This window comes from Jaculus jaculus, chromosome 4 (assembly GCF_020740685.1).
Source record: "Jaculus jaculus isolate mJacJac1 chromosome 4, mJacJac1.mat.Y.cur, whole genome shotgun sequence".
NCBI classification, from domain to species: domain Eukaryota; kingdom Metazoa; phylum Chordata; class Mammalia; order Rodentia; family Dipodidae; genus Jaculus; species Jaculus jaculus.
The window spans coordinates 16,892,570-16,913,868 of record NC_059105.1 but is presented as its reverse complement, the minus strand read 5'-3'; the positions used below and the strand labels follow the sequence as shown (position 1 = coordinate 16,913,868).

The window sequence follows — 21,299 nt, the reverse complement described above, 5'->3', positions numbered from 1 at the left end:
CACATCCAGACGGTTTCCTTTTTTAAAAACAAATTACAGGGTGGTGGGAAGGAAAGGAAGTAGAGGGAGAGAAGGAGGGTGAGGGGTTTCTATTTTTAAACCCTTGCCAGGCCTTATTTCTGGGAGGAAGGAAGAAGGAAGAAAAGATGGTAGAAAGCAAGGGTTAGTGAGGAAGGGTAAGGCATTAGAGAGTGGTTGTCAAACACACTTTAGCTGAAAGCTTTTCCTCAAATGAGGAATGCCAACATATGAAATGGATAAAGGGAATGTGGCTTATTGTGTGAAGATGGTGGTTTGTAGAGCCCCATCCTCTTCACCTTTTCCCTGGGCATGGAGAACCCCCGCAACAGTGTTACTGAAAAGACGCCAGAAGGCTTGGATCTCATGCCCATACGCACTTGTTTGCTCATTCATTCATTCATGAAAGATTTGGTGCATCCTCTGCGCCAGATACCAACTGGGGGACCCGGAAGCTGTGGTCCCTGTTCACCATCTAGTAAGGAAACAGACAAGTGTGATGTAATTACACAAACACATACAAAGTGCGGCTTTAAGACGCACTATGGAAAGAGGATAAAGCCAGAAGTGCTTTCCACAGAAGGCTGTCCTGAGGGAGCCATGTGTGGGCTGAGAGCTGAAAGACGGGCACCAAGTAGGTAGAGAGAAGAGGGAATGGCGTTCAGATACAAGGGAACAGTAAGGCAGGAAGGCGCTGCTGGTACTGACATAACCCGTTCTTGCCTAGCAGCCCTGCTAAGACTCGGTGGTTAAAAACAACCACCAGGGCTGGAGAGATGGCTTAGCGGTTAAACGCTTGCCTGTGAAGCCTAAGGACCCCGGTTCGAGGCTCGGTTCCCCAGAACCCACGTTAGCCAGATGCACAAGGGGGCACACGCGTCTGGAGTTCGTTTGCAGAGGCTGGAAGCCCTGGCGCGCCCACTCTCTCTCTCTCCCTCTATCTGTCTTTCTCTCTGTGTCTGTCGCTCTCCAATAAATAAATTTAAAAAAAAAAAAAACAAAAAACAACCACCAGCTCGTTCATCTTACAGTGCCGCGGGTTACTGGTTGCCAGGGCACCTGTTTCCTATGACATCAGCTGGCAGGTGAGCTGGTCTGGAGGGTCCTACCTGGCTCGGCTCACATGCCTGGTATGGGTGGAATGAAGGCTGGGCTCAGTTGGGGAAAATAAGCTCAAGGAGAGAAGATCACAGAATAGTGTGGACAAGAAGCCACATTTAAAATACGAGATGAATTTAAATTGCAACCCTCTCCTACTGTTTGGCACTGCCAAAACATAGCAGGGTATGTGCCAAGGCTGAATTCTGGAGGCACTTCTGAAGTTGAAATAATGAACAGTTGATGAGAGCACAAAGCCTGAAATAGTTATTCCATGGTTTTGACACTCTCCTTTTGTTAGCAGTTTTTTTATGAGAGAGAGAGAGAGAGAGAGAGAGAGAGAGAGGGAGGGAATTGGTGTGCCAGGGCCTTCAGCTACTGCAATTGAACTCCGGATGCGTGCGCCATCCTGTGCACATGTGCGGCCTTGTGCATTTGCGTCACCTGTGCACCTGGCTTACATGGGATCTGGAGAGTTAAACATGGGTCCTCAGGCTTCGCAGGCAAGTGCTTCGGTTGCTAGGCCATCTCTCCAGCCATGAAGAAATCATGCTCCCTGAGAGCCTTGAGTCATCAAGTGGGCAGTCCAGCTACTCTAAGCACCACACTGGGGCAGCCCCTTGAGAACACAATAGGGTTCTGGGCAGGTTCCCCCACCCCTCTGAACCTTTCCGTCCCTTTGCTGTAAAGTGGACAAATAACAGACCTTGCTCAGATTTAGAAGTCATCAAGAGTCTAAGGCTTGCTTAGAGCTAGACTGCCTGGGTCTGGATCACAGCTCTGCCAGGGACCACTGCGCGACAGACCTCCGCCCGTGTCACCGCAGCTCTTGGTTCCTCCTCATCCTCGGCAGTTTGAGGAACCGCAGCTGCTCACACGGTCACAGGCAGGACTACGCGCGTTGATGTACAGCCCTCGAGGGGGGACATGCAGGCATTCGCTAATATGAGCACTTCTGCTCACGCGGTTGTTGGAGAGACCACAGCAGATGATGGGGTGGGGGCAGTCATCCACGGATGCCACGTGGCACCGCTAGTGTCAAGAGAATCCTAAGAAAATAGGTCGGTCCGTGACCCGCCATCAGGGGACGCTAGTCTTCGGTGCCTAGAAGATTTTGCTTTGAATGATGCTCTGCTGTGATTGGGGGACTTTGAACAATTTGCCTCGGTGGTAGTTTTCTTGATTGTGTTGATTTGTTGATTGTGAAGGGTGAGTGAGAAGCCAGGGGCTCACATAGTAGGAACTAAGTTTTTGTCAGTTTTCTGTCATGCCCTGTAGCCTTGCTCTCGTGTGAACAACATGTGATTGTGTTGCTAGACAGAGCGCTACCTCTCAAGAGTAAGGCTGTCAGTAGGGCGTGGTGGCGCCTGCCTTTAATCCCAGCACTTGGGAGGCAGAGGTAGGAGGATCTCTGTGAGTTCGAGGCCACCCTGAGACTACAGAGTGAATTTCAGGTCAGCCTGAGCTAGAGTGAGACCCTACCTCAGAAACAACAACAACAACAAAAAGAGTAAGGCTGTCTGGCTTGCAGACTAAGTGTGGGGGTGGGGGGATAGAGCAAGGCCCCTCCTCCAGCTTGGGACGTGTGTCATGCTGGTGCAGTGACACTTAGCTAGACAGCTCCCAGCATCTGCTGCTCTGCCAGAGACAGCACCTATGTCTCATCATGGGATCTGTCAGCGTCGCCCTTACTGAACGCAAGTCATTTAATGCTATTTCCAGGAAAGGATGTTTATAAGCAATTAATAATCATTAATAATAACTGAGTAAGTTATCTCGGGGTTTATAGTTATTACCATTTCTCCAGAGAAACGGGAATAAGAAGTAGAAAACAAACAGTGGCATGGATCTGAACAGAAGCCAGGGGAGACCCAGGCAGCCCCAGGTCCTTCCCATCCCAGTACCCGGGGTCTGTGCTGGGACTATCCCAGGGGTAGTCTCAGGTGCTCCATCTTCACCCCAACCTTCACGTAGAGTGCCTCTTTTTTAAGCTGATCATTTGGGGCTCTATGAGTTTCATTTGAAAATTGTTTTGCCGATATTAAAAATATCTGAAAGTTAATGTGTTAAGCACGATTAGAAGCAAGATTTTTTTTTTTTTGGTTGGGTGCTGATTTCATTTTAACCCCCATTTTGGTACTGAAAAAAATTATATGTTTTAGTTTGTACTGTGCTATGGATCACATTTTATTTTAAACTTGATGTATTCTCTTGACAGCCCAGGACGCTATTCAGGATGGGAGTTACTCCCTGTCTGCAGATGAAGAGACTGGAGTTGGGGACCATGGAAATTTCCCAGGAAGATGAAAACCTATTTGGGGACAGGATTTATCAGGCTCTGGGTGGTGACAACAATGCAAATGCTGAAAGCAGAACAAACAATTTTCAGGTGTTTATTTTTACCTATTCCCACGCTGAGAACTTTAGTGATTATCTCTGTTGGCTGTCACAACAACCCTAGGAGGTATATGGCGCTATGGATAAATTGAGATTCTGGTTCATCCAGTGACTTGCTCAAGGTCACACAGCTAAGAATTTATTTAACTTGGACGTGACCATGAGGAAATGCTCAGATATATCCAGATTGAGGTATTGCCTCTAAAATAACTGGGCTGGACTCTTCCCTCTCCAAAAATACCAGTATCTCAAGTGATAGGAAGAAAATCAACTTAAAGGACATAACGGGTACAATCAAATCTATTGAATATAGTTTTTTTTTAATTAAGTAGAAACTTGGTATAGACAAATCATGTGTTAGCACCATATCCATCCTACCTGTCCCTATTCCACTGAGGGCACGAGAAGAACCGAAATCTATCAACGTAACAGGAAAAGGTAGCTGACCCCTACCATAACATGAACTACCTCCAACATATCAGTAGGGTCCAGGTGAAACCACAGAGGGGCTGGAGACTTGGGAAAGACTGCTCGTCTCACAGGGAGCCTGACAACCTGCCCAGGGTGATGGTGACAGACACTGAGGAGACTCAAAACCTACCAAAGCAGAGATCCAGAAGCTGCCGAGAGCTCAGCACTAAGGTAGGCTTAAAACACACTCTCCAAAGCTCAGGGAATTTGGTGGAAGAGGGTGTGAAACGATTTTAGGAGCCACAGGGTGGAGAGGAATATCCAAAGGCATTGGGTCCCCACCCCCATGACTGACTACTGTTCTCACAACACATAACCCCATGGTGAGTATAGATATTTTTAAAATTTTGTTGTGTTTTATTCATTTATTTGCAAATGGAGAGAGAAAGAGGGAGAGAGAGAGAGAGAGAGAGAGAGAGAGAGAGAACAACAGGGCCTCTAGCCACTGCAAATGAACTCCAGATGCATGTGCCATCTTGTGCATCTGGCTTACATGGGTACTGGGGGAATTGAACCTGAGTTCTTAGGTTCGTAGGCAAGTTCCTAAAGCACTAAGCAATCTCTCCAGCTTGAATATGGCTTTTTATATTAGCTTTTAGCATAGTATCAGTGCTAAATTTGCATTGTGCTTATTCAAGAGTAAATGCTTGTTCTTAAGGGAACCATAGAGAAATATTCACAGGCAAAGTCATAGTCTGAAACTTTTTCTCAAATGGCTTACAGAAAACATAGATGTATAAACATAGATATGTAAGCATGTCTATGTGTGCACCCACAAACCTATGTACACATACATACAACAAGAGGAGATAGGAGAGGCAGGCAGAGAACATCATGTCACAATAACGAAGGGGAGTTGGAGAAATGGCTAAACGGTTGAGGTGCTTTGCAGGCAAGTCCTAATGACTGTGGTTCATTTCCCCCGTGCCCAGGTAGACCCATATGTGCAGAGTGGCGCACGCATCTGGAGTTCGTTTTCAACAGCTGGAGGCCCTGGTGTGCCCATTCTCTTCATTTCTCTTTGCTCTATCTCTCTCTGCTTGCAAATAAATAAATGAATATTTTTTTAAATGATGGACACAAATAAATAAATGAATATTTTTAAAATGATGGACACAAGAGTGTCCATGGTGCCATTCTTCCAACTTTTTGGTCTTTGAGCGACCTTAGTTGTTTTTTTTATTATCCGAACCACATTGTTTTTATCTTAGCCATCATAAAATCCCAGTAATGCAAGATAACTTTCAGAAACAATGTTTTCCATGTTATTGGAGGGTTACGGCCTCTGGAGAAAGGAATTTCTAGGGAAACATTTCTGCCACATTACCTGATTTTGCAGGATTAACCTTTGTGTCCTGTAGGCTGGAATAAGGTGGGAGAGGTCAATATGGATGTTAGCATAACAGCAAAATATGCCTTTCATTCTCCTTCCATGTTAAAATTATACCAACATGCAGTATATCTTAAATGCTTAATTTGGGTGAGATATAACTTTAACTTGTTTTAACAAATGTAACCCAAAGGCCTTTAATGTTTTGAATACTTTAAAAGCTAGAACTTTGGGGGGGGAAGCTTTGTGCAGTGGTACATGCTTATCACCCTAGCGGTGGAGGGGCGCAGACAGGCAGATCCCAGGGGCTTGTTGGTCAGCCAAACTAGCCAGGTTGATATGCTCCAGGTCAGTGAGGGGGCCTATCTCTAAAAAGGTAGCCAGTATTCCCAAAGAATGGCATCCAAGGATGTCCCCTAGATGCACACACATATGCACACACATGAACATCCATGCACATGTGCACACACATTAAAAATAAATGACAAGGGGCTGGGGAGATGGCTTAGCGGTTAAGCGCTTGCCTGTGAAGCCCAAGGACCCTGGTTCGAGGCTCGGTTCCCCAGGTCCCACGTTAGCCAGATGCACAAGGGGGCGCACGCGTCTGGAGTTCGTTTGCAGAGGCTGGAAGCCCTGGTGCGCCCATTCTTTCTCTCTCTCTCTATCTGTCTTTCTTTCTGTGTCTGTCGCTCTCAAATAAATAAATAAATAGAAAAATTAAAAAAAAAATAGATGACAACTAGGCCTGGAGAGGTGGTTTAGTGGTTAACGCCATTGCCGTCAAAGCCAAGGACCCAGGTTGGATTCCCCAGTACCCCCGTAAGCCAGATGCACAAGGTGGCACATACATCTGGCATCTGGGTTTGTTTGCAGTGGTTGGAGGCCCTGATATGCTCATTCTTATTCTCTCTCTCTGTCTTTCCCCCTCCGAAATAAATAAATAAATATAAAATATTTTTAAAAATAAAATAGGCGACAAATAAGCAAATAAATAAAAGTTGGGGGAATTTCTTTTTTAAGTCAGGCATGGAGGGCTTTATGCTGTGCTTCCAGTCTCATTAGGAACAGCTGCAGGAGTCTGTGTCCTGGGTCACCCACCCTGAGCTAGTGGTCGGTGCCCATGGCCTGGGCAAGCAGCAGAGCCCTGCTGTGTGCCATGTCCTGCCTGAGGGGTGACTTGTGTACCAGCCTGTACTTCCTGAACCCTGAGTTGTGATGCTCTCAGTAGCCCCCTATGCCTCCCAGGGCTTGTCCCTGACAGTCCCCTAAAAGGCCTCTTGCAGGCTGACAGAGGAGTCCGGACTATGATGTTCACAGACTGTCCAGACAGTTACATATCATTCATAGCTCATTAACCTGAGCTAAAAAAAAAATTAAAAATAAAAAAGAACGAAAGCTACTTGACAGAGCCAGCTGCTAACCCTCTGGGGTGCAGATCCTAGTTAGGTTCAGATTATAAAACCTGTTTAGCTGGTCCCCATGCCCTGTTCCCAAACTTAGTATTCTTTTCTCAGAAGGGTATGGACACACTGGTCCATTCATGGCTTTCATGTTCAGTTCTTGTGAATGGCAGATGTAAAGGAATTGGAGAGAAAAAAGAAAGAAAGAAAGAAAGTGAGAATGGTTAGCATGGACCAAATGAAGTCTTGGGATAATATGTAGATTTCCTTCTCCTTATCTTTTGATCTATCCTTTCCCCTACCTCCACTCCTCATAAGTGTAAAAAAACAAAGAGTTGATTCTAATGACAACATGTCTTTACAAAGCATCTGGTCCTGAAGACCCCATGGCACTTTACAGATGGCTTCTGGAAAACCTAATTAACCTCACAGTGTGTCTGTTAGGAAAGAGGTTTTGACTGAAATCTACCCTGAAGATGGAACAGAACACCGCGAGTGAAAGTACAGCAGGAGGGATTTAAGCTAGAAGGGAGATGGACTTACCAGGAACGGATATGGAGCAGTCATATCTCTTTTTCTAAAATTCTCTGCATGTGTAAGTGTGTGGTGTGTGAATGCATGTTTGTATGTGTGAGAGCATATACATGTATTTGCATGTTTGTGTGTGAGAGCACATATGTGTGTATGTTTGCATGTGAGAGCATGCATGTTTACATGTGTCAGAGAAGATGTGCGTGTGTGTGTGTCTCTGTGTGTGTGTGTGTGTGTGTGTGTATGTAGACCAGAGGTTGACTCCAGGTGTCTTTCTCTTCACCTTAGTTTGAGACAAACCTGGAGCTCACCAGTTTCACACGCAAGCTCACCGGCCAGGCCCTGGGAGCCTGCTCTCTGTCTTCTCCTCGCTGGGTTACAGGCCCACGCGGAAATGTGGCATTGTACGTGGGTGCTGGCGACCCAAAGTCAGGTCCCTGTGCTTGCACTGCATGCGCTTGACCTAACTCTGAGGCCTCTCTCCAGCTCCTCTACACATTTCTATTTTTTATTTTTCGAGATAGGGTTTCACTCTAGTCCAGGCTGGCCTGGAATTTACTATGTAGTCTTAGACTGGCCTCGAACTCACGGCGATCCTCCTACTCTGCCTCCCAAGTTCTGGGATTAAAGGCCCGCGCCGCCACGCCTGGCCTCTACGCATTTTTTTTTTTTTTTTTTTTTTGTTTTTGAGGTAGGGTCTTGCCGTAGCTCAGGCTGACCTGGAATTCACTATGTAGTCTTAAGGTGGCCTCGAACTCACAGTGCTCCTACCTCTGCTTCCCGAGTGCTGAGATCAAAGGCGTGCACCACCGCGCGTGGCTCCTCTACACATTTTTAACACGGGTAATAGCTCTCTATTGTGAGCACAGAGCGCGTCCTTCCTACAGCTTGCTCAGCCCGCCTGGTCCTCAGGAGGCTGATCTGCTCCACAATCTGGTTCTGAGTGTGCACACAGAACCCCGTTTAAGTAATCCAAATCATCCCATCCTAAGACACAGTGACTGGTTTATGAATGACCCAAGCCATTGAAGTAGGTCTTCTTGGAGTAGATCGCCTGAACTGTGTAGGAGGACAGTCTGAGGCAAGGGCAGGAGCCGTAAGTGCAATGCAAACTCCAGGCTGCCGGCACCATCTTGCTTCCATGGGAACAAGCATAGACTAAGGGATGGAAACAGAAACGTGGCTCTTGGCTACACCCATGCTGCGCACAGTTGCTTCACTTTGGCTCCCCTGAGTGTTGGCTAATTCAGTTCCCATTTTGCATAAGGTTTCAGTTGGTTTTCTGTCACAACCAAAAAAGCTCTAACTGATGTAGCTGCTTCCTTGACCCCGTCCCATCTCATCCACAAACAAATATCACCTGTCTCAAATGGCATTGGTGTCTCTCTGTTTGCAACAGAGGAACTGGCTGGAAGAGAGGAAAATTATAGTGATATATCCAAGACTGTCCTCCCCATTTTATGATGGATAAAGCATAAATTACTAGCCTGGATGAAGCTGGGTATGTGTGTGGGGGGAGGCATCTGCCAATCCAGTCACTCGGTGGTAGCTAGGTCTTTTTTTCAGAATAGCTACTGACTGGTTATTCAGCCTTGGCCCCAGAGGTGAGTGCCCTGCTCTCTGGGGTTGCTCTTTTTTTTTTTTTTTTTTTTTTTTTTACAAATTTTATTTTTATTTATTTATTTGAGAACGACAGACAGAGAGAAAGAGGCAGAGAGGGAGAGAGAGAATGGGTACACCAGGGCCTCCAGCCACTGCAAACGAACTCCAGATGTGTGCACCCCTTGTTTATCTGGCTAACGTGGGTCCTGGGGAATCGAGCCTCGAACTGGGATCCTTAGGTTTCACAGGCAAGCGCTTAACCACGAAGCCATCTCTCCAGCCCCTGAGGCTGCTCTTTCATAGGGCAGGGGGAGGGGACACTTAAAACCACGACATAGCTCTTTCTCATACGGAATGGGAATTCTACCTATTTATGTTTTCAGCCTTTACTTCTGGGGTGGGACAGAGTAAGTCTTCTTTACATAAGGGCAGCCAGTCTAACTCCAAGATTTTGCCTATGTAATGTAGCTGTTCTTCACATCCCTTGGTTTGAAGTCCCTTCTCCATGACCCCTCCTATTATTCACTCGCCTCTGGAGATCTACGTGCCCAAGGGCTTCATCTTGCACATAGCAGGTGCTAAGCTTCCAGGAGAGACAGGGGACTGCTCTTACCTCTTGTTTCTGGGTTTCAATGAATGTAGCTCAAGACCACATTAAACATTATTAAAGGAAGAGCTGGGGGATGAGAAGGAGGTTATATTGGATTGTAAAGAATTTAGAGGGCTGGAGAGATGTCTCAGTGGTTTAGATACTTGCTTGCAAAGTCCAAGGACCCAGGTTCAATTCCCCGGTACCCAGGTAAGCCAGCTGCACAAGGTAGTGCATGCATCTGGAGTTTGTTTCAAGGTAAGTGATATCTGATGTCTCCTTTCAGCTGCATTTCCTTGAGGATCAGCATTGGTATCAGTATTAGGTAATAATCCCATTGATTATTAGCTCATTAAAACAGTTGTTGGGGCTGAGGAGATTTCTCAGTGGTTAAAGGTGCTTGCTTGCAAAGCCTGCCAGTCCAGGTTCCAATGCTCAGTGCCATGTAAAGCCAGGTGCACAAAGTGGTGCACGCATCTGGAGTTCACTTGCAGTGGCAGGAGGCCCTGGCATGCCCAATCACTCCTTCTCTCCTTGCAAATAAATAAACTATATTTTAAAAAAAAGTTTCAGTGCTGGAGAGATAACTTAGTGGTTAAGGCACTTGCCTGCAAAGCCCAAGGACCCATATTCGATTCCCCAGTACCCATGTAAAGCCCAAAACACAAAGTGGCACATGCATTTGGAGTTTGTTTGCAGTGGCTGGAGGCCCTGACATGCCCATATTTGTTTTCTCACTCTCTCTACCTCTCTCTCTGCCTGCAAATAAATAAATAAATAAATAAAGTTTGAAATGGAATAAAATTGATTATTTTGTTATTTACTCCACTATTTTATGCCTAGGGTATTACTTGCATAAATTAGAAAAAGCTTACTGAAGCTGAGCTTGGTGGCTCACGTCTTTAATCCCAGCTCTTGGGAGGCAGAGGTAGAAGGATTGCTGTGAGTTCGAGGCCACCCTGAGACTACATAGTGAATTCCAGAGCGAAACACTACCTTGTAAAACAAAAAACAAAACAAAACAGAAAACAGCTTCCTGACATTAAACCTTAAAGACTAAAGGCTGCAGCCTTCCGAGGCCTGATCGTAGAGCTGCCGACGCTACTTTGCAGGTGATTTCTGAAGGCATAAATGGCATGTGACATGAGGGGACACCTGAAACCTTCAAAGCACATGTGAGTGTCACCATCTTCATTTTTTCTCATCTCAGACAGCTCTCTAGGTCTGGCATCAAGTTCACAACCATGAGAGGTGATTCCTGGATAAGTGAGGGGTGCAGAACCGTCTAGCTTCTTAGTGCTGTGGAGGGACCAGCGATTTCTCAGGGCTTCCAAAGGCTAACGTGAATGAAGCACATCAAAGGTATCTGACTTCCCTGCCATTTAAGTGATTTGAATCAGTCAGTAAATACCATTAATTAAGGATCCACTCTAGGCTAAGCTCTGATACAAGCATTATGGGAAGCACTTAGGGCTCAGACAGTAATGGAGAAAGGGAAGTCATTGTGATGTGCCGAGAGGAGCCAAAGGGGCTGGAGAGCAAGGAGAACACTCGACTCTCTCCCCTTCCCACATCCTGTGTTTTGCCTCTTAGCGTCAGGGGAGACAGGGATTCTCAGAGAGCCAGTTGCGTAGCAGCTGTACACTGTAGCCACAAGATAACATCTGGAAAAAAAAATTAAATGAGATCTTCAACTCGCAGTGATATGAGTTAGGAGCAAGGTATGCTTCTCTTGCGGGAAGTCAGCTTGGGGCCCAGACCCAAAAGAACATGGATGCCACCCCACCCTGGGGAGACTAGAACTCGAGTCTGATCCAAGGTGGCAATAAGGAGCAGCATCATTCCTGGCTCTTTCTGAAATTATCTTCCTGAACCTTTTCCCTGGCTTGTTCCCATCCTTGGCAGGCCCTTTCTGAGTCTGCCTGCCCTCCGGAACCACCAACTCACCGAGGTCCTTCTTGCTCATTTGAACTTGGCAATGAGACTCATCCTAACTAGATGCCTAATTTACAAAAAGACCTGAACCACGGAGCTGCAAGGATATTTCCTGGTTTCTCCCTGTGCCTCCCAGCACCCCGCCCAGCTGGGAGGGGGGACCCATCTTAGCTTTTCTTGTCTTATCTCTGCTCACTCTGAAAATAAATCTGTCATAACTCACCCTTCTTCATGTCTGCATTTTTCCATTCTTTGTTAATCACAGATAACTTGAGAGCCATTGGTTTGGGGAGTTTTAGGTCTATCCAGAAACTAGAGCTCCCAATCCCACAATAATATGTTGTACTAAAAGGAATTTTGAATGGATTTAACACTCAATGGCTTTTAACGAGTATCTTTTGTGTATCTACCATGGGCCAGATGGTGGTTCAGGCACTTAGGTCTCCACGGCTGTCCATAGAGCTTGCAGCGGAGTTGGGGACGCACTATTGAATACACAGACAAACGGTGACTGTCTTTATAAAGGCTCTGAGGAAAAACAAAAGTGCTAACTAAGGGAAGAATGGGGGCATCAGTGGAACCTCCTTCAGGTTACATGGCAAGGAGTGATTCTCTGAAGAGAGAACACTTCATCTGAGACTTGAGCAATGCGGGTCCTCACAGTTGAAGTATGGAGGAAAATCATTCCAGACAGTGGGGAGAATTGGCCAAAGGGACATGAGAATTGAGAAAATGAGAACATAAAAGAAGAAAAGAGATAAATATTTGTATGACCCCAGAATAAAGAAGGCCCCATGCTAAAGAAGAGGGTTTTTTTCCTGTTTTTTTGAGGTAGGGTCTCACTCTAGCTCAAGCTGACCTGGAATTCACTATGTAGTCTCAGGGTGGCCTTGAACTCGTGGCGATCCTCCTACTTCTGCCTCCCTAGTGCTGGGATTAAAGCGCGCACCACTGTGCCTGGCTTAAAGATGATTTTGTTTAAAAAGCTGGAACCATATGTTGTTTCGACAACATCAGAAATTTTAACTTCTTGGCAAAACAACATTAAATTGAAGACAGGGCGCTGGAAAGATGGCCCAGCAGGAAAGAGTGCTCGCATAAGCGTGTGGGACTCAGCGGGCTTTCACCATGTAAACAGCTGGGAGTGGCCACACATGGGGGTGAAGACTGGGCATCACTGGGGCTACTTCTCAGCCAGTCTGACAGAAAGCATCAGCTCTGGGTTCAGCTAGCGACGCCATCTCAAGACAGCCCATTGAGAAGCCATAGAGGAGGACGCCCCATGCTCTCTTCCGGCCCCCGAATGTGAGCATTTACACACACACACACACACACACACACACACACCACATACACCACACCAAGCATACTACAATATCCACAGATAGTTGAAGACAGTTGCAAATTAGATAAAATATTATAACTTCGATCACAAGAAATAGTTATCCTTCCCATTCAGAAAATACTCAACGCCAAATCTCAGAAAGGTTGACACCCCAAAAATATCATAAGGAAAGTAGGTGAATTCACAAAGCAAGAAACACAAATGGTCAATAACACAGGAAAACAGTGTTTTTCTTTTTTGCATTTAGGTGTGCATTAGGATGTATTGTGTGGTGTGTGTGTATAATGTATGCACATGAGTGTGCATCCCATGTGCACATGTGTGGAGGCCAGAGCAGGATGCTGGGGTCCTTCTCACTTGTTCATATTATTTCTCTCTCACACTGTCTTTGTCTCTCTCTCTTTTTTGAGGTAGGGTCTCACTCTAGCTCAGGCTGACCTGGAATTCACTATGTAGTCTCAGGGTGGCCTTGAACTCATGGCGATCCTCCTACCTCTGCCTCCTGAGTGCTGAAATTGCAGGCATGCACCACCATGCCCGGTTTCATTTCTCTTTTTAAAAAATTATTTTTATTTATTTGAGAGGAGAGAGAAATGGGCCCTACAAGGCCTCTTGCTGCTTCTAACAAACTCCAAATCCATGTGCATTTTGTGCATCTGGCTTTATGTGGGTACTGGGGAATTGAACTCTGGGTTACCAGGCTTTGCAAACAAACACCTTTAACTGCTGAGCCATTCTCACCAGCCCACTATGTCATCTCTGTGGACCTGGAGTTGCTTTCACACTGGCTAACCAGGGAGCCCAGAGGTCCTTCTGTCTCCTGTCCCACAGGACTCAGGTGATAGGCACGTAGCACTGCATTCGGCTTGTCCTGTGGGGGCTGGGGACTGAGCTGAAGCCCTGCCAGGCCCTCTTGCTGGTGCACACACTCTTACCCACTGAACCATGGTCCCAGCCTGTGCCCCTCCCCAAGAAAATTTTATTTGGAACGGAGAAACGCACATTAAAGCAGTCAGGGAGTACCATTTTTCCCTCTTGAGACTAGCAAAGATTGAAAAGCGTGGTGACCCTCAGCAATGAGGGAGCCGCGGACACTCGCCCCCTCCTTCCAGAGGCAGATAGGGAAAATAAAAGCATGGATATTTTTCAGCTCAGCAAGTCCACTTCTAGGACTCCACTGTAAGAAAGTACTCAAAGTTCTGAAGATTTGGCTATGAAGATGCCCACCAGGCACATTCTACCATGGCTGAAATTCAGAGAGAGTGCTTCTTGCCCTTTGGTTAAGACCAACGGTAGCATCTGTTATCAGCTGACTATCTGATATGTCCTCTATCCAAGGACAGTAGAGTAAATGAATTTTCAGAGAGGGAAGAGGGAATAGGAAGTAGCTGCATCCGCTCCACACAGTATATCCCTGTTACTTCCAGGAGCAGGGTACCTACCTTGGGAGGGGGGAAGCTTTAAAAAAAAATCAGAGATCACTCAGGAAGTTATAGTCATGTGGTGGAGTATAGTGAAATAAGGAATGGCTTGTTTGATTTAAATTTAATTGAAATGGAGGTGTGTTCACCTAAAATATGCACCTTTCAAAGCTATTCATAACAGGATTCGATTTTGTTTTTAAAATATTGTACATATACTAAGAAATGTGCTCAAAATATTTCTTTTTTTTTAAATTTTTTATTTATTTATTTGAGAGTGACAGACACAGAGAGAAAGACAGATAGAGGGAGAGAGAGAGAATGGGCGCGCCAGGGCCTCCAGCCTCTGCAAACGAACTCCAGACGCGTGCGCCCCCTTGTGCATCTGGCTAACATGGGACCTGGAGAACCGAGCCTCGAACCGGGGTCCTTAGGCTTCACAGGCAAGCGCTTAACTGCTAAGCCATCTCTCCAGCCCTCAAAATATTTCTTTTTCTTTCTTTCTTTTTTCCAATTGATTTATTGCAGATAGACAGAAAGAGGCAGATAGATAGAAAGAATGGGCACGCCAGAGCCTCCAACCACTGCAAATGAACTCCAGATGCATGGGCCACGTTGTGCATCTGACTTATGTGGGTTCTGGGGATTTGAACCTGGATCCTTAGCCTTTGCAGGCAAGTGCCTTGACTGCTAAGCCATCTCTTCTGACCCTTTCTTTTTCTTCTGTCTCACTTTTTGGTTGTTTTGAGACAGGATCTCACACTGTAGATCAGGTTGGCCTGAAATTTGAAGCTTACCCCAGCCCCTGGAGTGCTGGAATTATGGATGGGAGCCACCGTACCAACAGTTCTCTTGGCTGACGGTATGTAATTTGGATTTTCTTCCTTATACTTTTATATGTTGTGTGACCTTTTCTAGAAGAATAAGCATGTTTATTTTTAATGGGTAAGAAAAAAAATAAAGCTGTTTTTATATTCAGATGGGTACAAAGTGAGTCACAGCAGTTCCTTTAGGCTAGAGGGATGGGAAGGTGACCCTGTCTAATTCATTTCCTCTGTAGTCCTGTTTGATCCGCCGCTGCACCTGCGCCCTCGGGGTCAGGCAAATCCTCCCAGGAGGCCACGTCCTTCTCCAACCCTCATGTCCCTGGTTTACACAGTCACTGTCCACATAAGCCCCCTGCTCAGTGTTTTCTCTTTTCCTGGGGAATAAAATCTTTTGCATCTCTGATTCATCCCCCGCCTGGAGGCCAAGTCACCACAGCCTCAGACGCGGGTGTCTGGGGTGACACAGTGAGACAGCACACCTCAGTGATAAGGGCAGTTCTTCCGCTTCCAAGGCTGTGAAATGTCAGATGTGATTAGAAAGGTCACTTGTCCCGACAGCTCTCTGTGCTTCCCGGAGAGTGGTCTTCCTGCTGGGAACATTTTTAATTGTGCTTGCCCCCGCGGGTGCCTGTCTGCTCAATTCCTTCCTCCCATCCTCCTCCAACATGAGAAACAAAAGAAACCGTGGATTACAAAACCCTGTAAAAATTGGGCAGCTCCCAGATTCAACAAGAGTGTTGACTTTCTAGGAACTATTATGTGGCACAAAAAAGAAACCACAATTTAGAGGAAAGCTAGCCATTCTTCTGGGGAGTGCAGAAGGAATAGCATATCAAGTAACTAAGAGTTTTTCCTAAAGCACCTGAGATAAACTCCACAGGCTGAGGTACTGCACTCCTGGCCTCACCCAGAACCTCCCATCTGCAGGTCAGGGATGCTGCATGAAAAAAATAATAATCAGGGGTTGGAGAGATGGCTTAGCAGTTAAGCGCTTGCCTGTGAAGTCTAAGGACCCAGGTTCAAGGCTCGATTCCCCAGTACCCATGTAAGCCAGATACCCAAGGTGCAGTGGTTGGAGGCTCTGATGAGTCCATTCTCTCTCTCTGCCTCTTTCTCTGTCTGTTTCTCTCAAATAAATAAATAAAACCAAACAAATATTTTTAAAAAATCAAAATATATTATATACATGTATGGGACTTTTATGAAAAAAAGTAAAAGAACCACCCACAGCAACCCGGAAGCAGGTAACCTGGGCACTCTGCTTCCAGAATCTCATCCCAAAGGTCAAGGATGAACATGTTTAAGAAACTTGTTGCTGGAAACATCACAGGAACCCAAGCAGAGGGTGGAGAGCAGGATATCTGGGTGCACAAGGAGAGGGAAAGGGAGGATAGACGACCTGCTAACTTCTTGGTAGCAGGCCAGGCAGGAAGGGCTTCTGAGCCTGGCCAGTCCAAGCCTGCTGTGAGCGCTTCCCTGTTGTGGTCTTTTTTTTTTTTTTTTTAATAGTAAAACATATGAGGTGGGTTACTTAATAAAGACAGACACTGACTTTGGTTTACAATTCTGCAGGTGGAAGATTGCGGATCTATAGTTGGTGATGGCCGTCTTTCTGCCTGAGTATCACGGGGGCCCAGGGCATGATGAGGCAACAGATGCAGAGTGTGTGTGTGTGTGTGTGTGTGTGTGTGTTTGCATGTGTGTATCTGTCATTTGTCTCTCTCCCTCTTCTATTTATTTGTTATTTACTTATTAGACAGAGAGAGGGAGAGGGGTGGGGGAGAATGGGTGTGCCAGGGCCTCTAGCCACTGCAGCCAAACTCCAAACGTAGGCACCACTATGTGCATCTGTCTGACATGGGTTCTGGGGAATTGAACCTGGGTCCTTAGGCTTTGCAGGCAAGAGCCTTAATCACTAAGCAATCTCTCGAGCCCACTCTCCCTCTTCTTATGAAGCCATCAGGATTCACTGGAGCTCGACCCTACTGAGTTTTTCTAATATTAGAGGCCTTATCTTTAAACACGTAGTCAGATTAAGCTCCAGCAAGAGTTTCAGGGGACAAACCTTATTCAAGCCATGTGGCATACAAAGCTGTAATCTTCAATTAATGTTACTATGGAAGACCTGCCCTCTGGGGACACATTGGCCAGACACTTATCTACAGCAGAGAGGTTGTTTGGTGGTGTAATTGCGACAGAAACTTCTAGGGTAATTGGAGTATTTCTGTGTGTCTTTAGCTCTTATCCTGGTTGTTGAGGAAGTAGAGAGGTTAGACTCAAACTTCAAATCCACTTTTTAAAAACACGGGACCTGGGGAACCGAGCCTCGAACCGGGGTCCTTAGGCTTCACAGGCAAGCGCTTAACCACTAAGCCATCTCTCCAGCCCTCAAATCCACTTTTACTGTTCACTAATCTCCCTGTCCTACCATGAGGTGTCTGTTTGCTGTTTGCAGATCTACATACATCAGTTTCTTGTTCTTTGAAAAGCAATCTCTTCACACCTCTCCCCAGGCAGGTCAGAGAGCAAGCAGAGAGTGCAAGAGGGAGAGGGGAAGGGAGAAGGAGAGGGAGAGAGAGAGAGAGGGTATGACCAGTCACAATATGACAGTATGGAAAGAATAATAGTAAAGGAATAAAAGCAGACACACTGGCTCAGGAATTCCATAACTCCAGGGCAGTTTGTGCTGATGGAAGGCGGTGGGGACTCAGCTGTGGCACTGAGTCGGCTAAGGAAACACATGCAACAGTCACCAGGAAGAGCCGATGCGGCCAGCCATTCTCATTGGACCTCACATGCGCGCTGCAGAAATGGCAATGTGCCACTGGTCAAAACATCCTTCCTGGGCTGGAGAGATGGCTTAGCGGTTAAGCACTTGCCTGTGAAGCCTAAGGACCCCGGTTCGAGGCTCGGTTCTCCAGGTCCCACGTTAGCCAGATGCACAAGGGGGCTCACGCGTCTGGAGTTCGTTTGCAGAGGCTGGAAGCCCTGGCGCGCCCATTCTCTCTCTCTCCCTCTATCTGTCTTTCTCTCTGTGTCTGTTGCTCTCAAATAAATAAATAAAAAATGAACAAAAAATATTAAAAAAAATATATATCCTTCCTTCTTGCTGCGAGAAGCTGGCTTCAGGACTCCCACAGAAAGAAAGCGGGCCAGTATCCCGGCTTTAATTTCAAGGCTCAATTTAATTTCAAGTTCACGTAGATAACTGAGGTTTCCCTGCCCGGGCACAGCTCTTTCTGAAAATACAGACAAGGGAGGAGGCAGAAAGATCTTCACCAGCTCTGTCAAAGCAGAAGCCTCATTCTACAGGCAGAGGGGCATCCTCTTAGACTATCTGCTGCTCAGGGGACAAGGGTTGAAGAGATTAGGTAAAGCCTTTCCTTTACCCAATGGGAGGAGACAGACTACAGACAAGTAGCCAAAGTGAGGTCAGGAGTTTTAGGGAGATGGCTCAGTGCTTAAAGCCCGACAGTCTGGGTTCGGTTCTCCAGTATCACCACAAAGCCAGATGCACAAAGAAGTGCAAGTGTCTGGAGTTTGTTTGCAGCAACAAGAGGCCTTGACCTCCATTTTCTCTCCCTTTCTCACTCTTCCTCTGCCTCCTTCCCTCCTCCCTTTCTTGAAGAAATGAAATAAGTATATTTAAAAAATAAATAGCCCCCCCGCACAATAACTGACTACTGCTCCCACAATGCATAAACCACAACCCCACGAAGAATACCTGCAACCCCACTGAGAAGCATCCCTGACAGAATGGGGGCAAGGATGAGGGGAAAGAGGGTACTTTCACATGATGTATACAAAATGCCTTGTTAATAATAATAATAAACATTAAAAAAAAGTAAAATGTCAGGGGTGCCATAGGTGCCGTGAAGATAATTACACGTGGATAAAAAAGCAGAGATCAATAGAAAAACCTAGCAGGTGGTCAGAGACAGGATTGAAGTGGTGACTATTGGTGTGCGCATGTGAGTGTGAGTGTGAGTGTGTGCAGTGCTCCCATCAGAGGAGTTCAAGTTCACAGTACCGAGGAAGAACCTATGTGAAAGCCAGCCACCGCGGCAGGAATCTGCAAGTCCAGGGTCCCTGTGGGGGGAAGGGAAACAGGACACTCCCAGAAGCTCATGGTCCACTGGGCCTGGTGAACGCAGAGGTATACAATGAGAAATCGTGCCTGAAGACAAGTGCTAGTTAGTCTTCTGACCTCCACATGCACAATGTAGTACTTGTGTGCCTGTATGTGTGTGTGCGCACAATACAAATAAACTGAAAAACAAAAGCACTACTTTAGGAACTATTAACAATAAAGCTGGTATAAGAGGGACATGTGGAAATAAAATCATCTCTGTTAGGGAGGTGGGATTCTGGAATAAAATCATCTCTGTTAGGGAGGTGGGATTCTGGAATAAAATCACCTCTGTTAGGGAGGCAGGATTCTGGAATAAAATCATCTCGGTTAGGGAGGTGGGATTCTGGAATCTATTTCCGTTCAAAGGTAAATTTGTGGTGGCTGCAAAACCTGTTTCTAACTTTTGGAGCACATTATCTATCCTTAAAGCAAATCCTACCCAAGGGACAGGGTGATGGTTCTATATATCCAGTGATCAGAAATGTACAACGGAGAGATTCATGAGTGCTGGTGGGTCATGAAGTGACCCTTTAGAGATGGGTTACACATTCTCCCAGAGCAAGAGAATGCGACTTTCTTAAGGCCCTAGCTGAAGCAGGCTGATACAATCCTAGCTTCTTCTTCTCTTCTTTTCTTTCTTTCATTTTGTTTTGTTTTTTTGAGGTAGGGTCTCACTCTAGCCCAAACTGGCCTGGAATTTAGTATGTAGCTTCAGATAGTTCTCATACTCACTGCAATCCTCCTACATCTGCCTCCTGAGTGCTGGGATTAAAGGCATGTGTCACCACCATACCCAGCTAATCTTAGCTTCTTTACCTCATTCTCAGAGTTTGAGAATTTGGCTTTTTTTCTTTTTGTTGGTGGGGGGGGGCGGTGGGAGTTGGTGACTTGAGAAACGCTGTGATTTGGAGCAAAGAGGCTATCTGTTAACTTCTGTTAACCTCTTGGAAAACACAGTAAACTTCCTCCTCACTTTTGGCTGCTGAGCGCTATACTGAAAACATGGTGGGAAAAGCAGGCAACTGAACTCTCTGCTAGAACTGGGTAGAAAGGGAGTTGGGTTAGGAAACTTCCACTCCATGTTAGGATTAACTGCTCTGGGCACCTCACGCTGCTTCCTTCCTCAGCTCTGAGAGGCCCCCTTTCCCAGGCTCACCTCTCAGGATAACACAACTATCACTTCCCATTGCTTGGCCTAATCACATCGGCAGCACTCACCACTGTTAATCTGGAAAGTTACACTCCTTACCAAAACCTTTCCTGACATGTCCCTCTAAGGACAAATCCTTCTGGAAGCCTCTCTGGGTTTATAAGCCAATTCCTTGGTTAAGTTGTATCTCCCCAGTGTGCTGGATGGTATCAAAAAGAGGATGGAAAATCTGCTAAGGATGTAGGCCCGTGGCAAAACCTCAAGATATATTCAGGGAACACAAAGAATTTGGTATTAAGTGCATCTATAAAGTACATTGGCACTTAAGGAATTCTTTCCTCCATACATTCTGGGAAATCAGGAAGGAATGTGTCATGTGCTGACTTGTTCAGGGATCTATTTCTATGGGTGGTTAATTCTCCTCCTTTTATAAGGATCTAATGTAGATAATCATAGAAACTTCTACTGATTAGACATCTGGTATGGGTCGGGCTTTGCAATAAACATTTTGCATACTTAGTCCTATGAGGAAGACATTATTGCCTCCATTTTATAGAACAAAGTGACTAAAGATCAGAGGCATTATGCCATTTTCTTAAATCCACAGAGCCAGTGCCACATGCCTGTCATCCCAGTATTCAGGAGGCTAAAATAGGAAGATCTCAAATTTGAGGTCCACCACATAGTGAGATTTTCTCTCCCCCCACCCCACAAAATCACAGTGATTATAAGTAGGTAACGTGGGTTTAAAATCCACGTCTACCTGATTTTTTTAAAGTTCATGTTTTAAACCACAGATGATGTAGAGTAGCAATCTCTGTTCTTTTAAGCAAGGTTTTAGAGAATTCCTTTGGAGTTAAATAGGTGTGAAGAGAATGATAACCTTGGACCGCCACGGCTGTAAGACACAACTCAAAACTAGAAGGTCTAGCGTGGTGGTTTGAATCCAATGACCCCCATAAACTTACGTTCTGAATGCTTGCTTTGGTCCCCAGCTGGGGCAGTTTGGGAGATAGAGCCTTGTTAGTGGAGGTGTTTTGCTGGGGGTGGACT

The 21,299-nt window shown here is 46.0% G+C and overlaps 1 protein-coding gene and 1 non-coding gene across 2 annotated transcripts in view; one reads left to right on the top strand and one right to left on the bottom strand.

Annotated features, from left to right (window-relative positions):
- Positions 1-21,299, bottom strand: part of Marchf4 (membrane associated ring-CH-type finger 4) — a 138,714-nt gene that overhangs the window by 61,321 nt on the left and 56,094 nt on the right. The gene's annotated exons all lie outside the window — the stretch shown is intronic.
- On the top strand, positions 13,978-14,159 carry LOC123460313. The gene has a single exon (XR_006636887.1). It is a non-coding gene; the product is annotated as a U2 spliceosomal RNA (small nuclear RNA).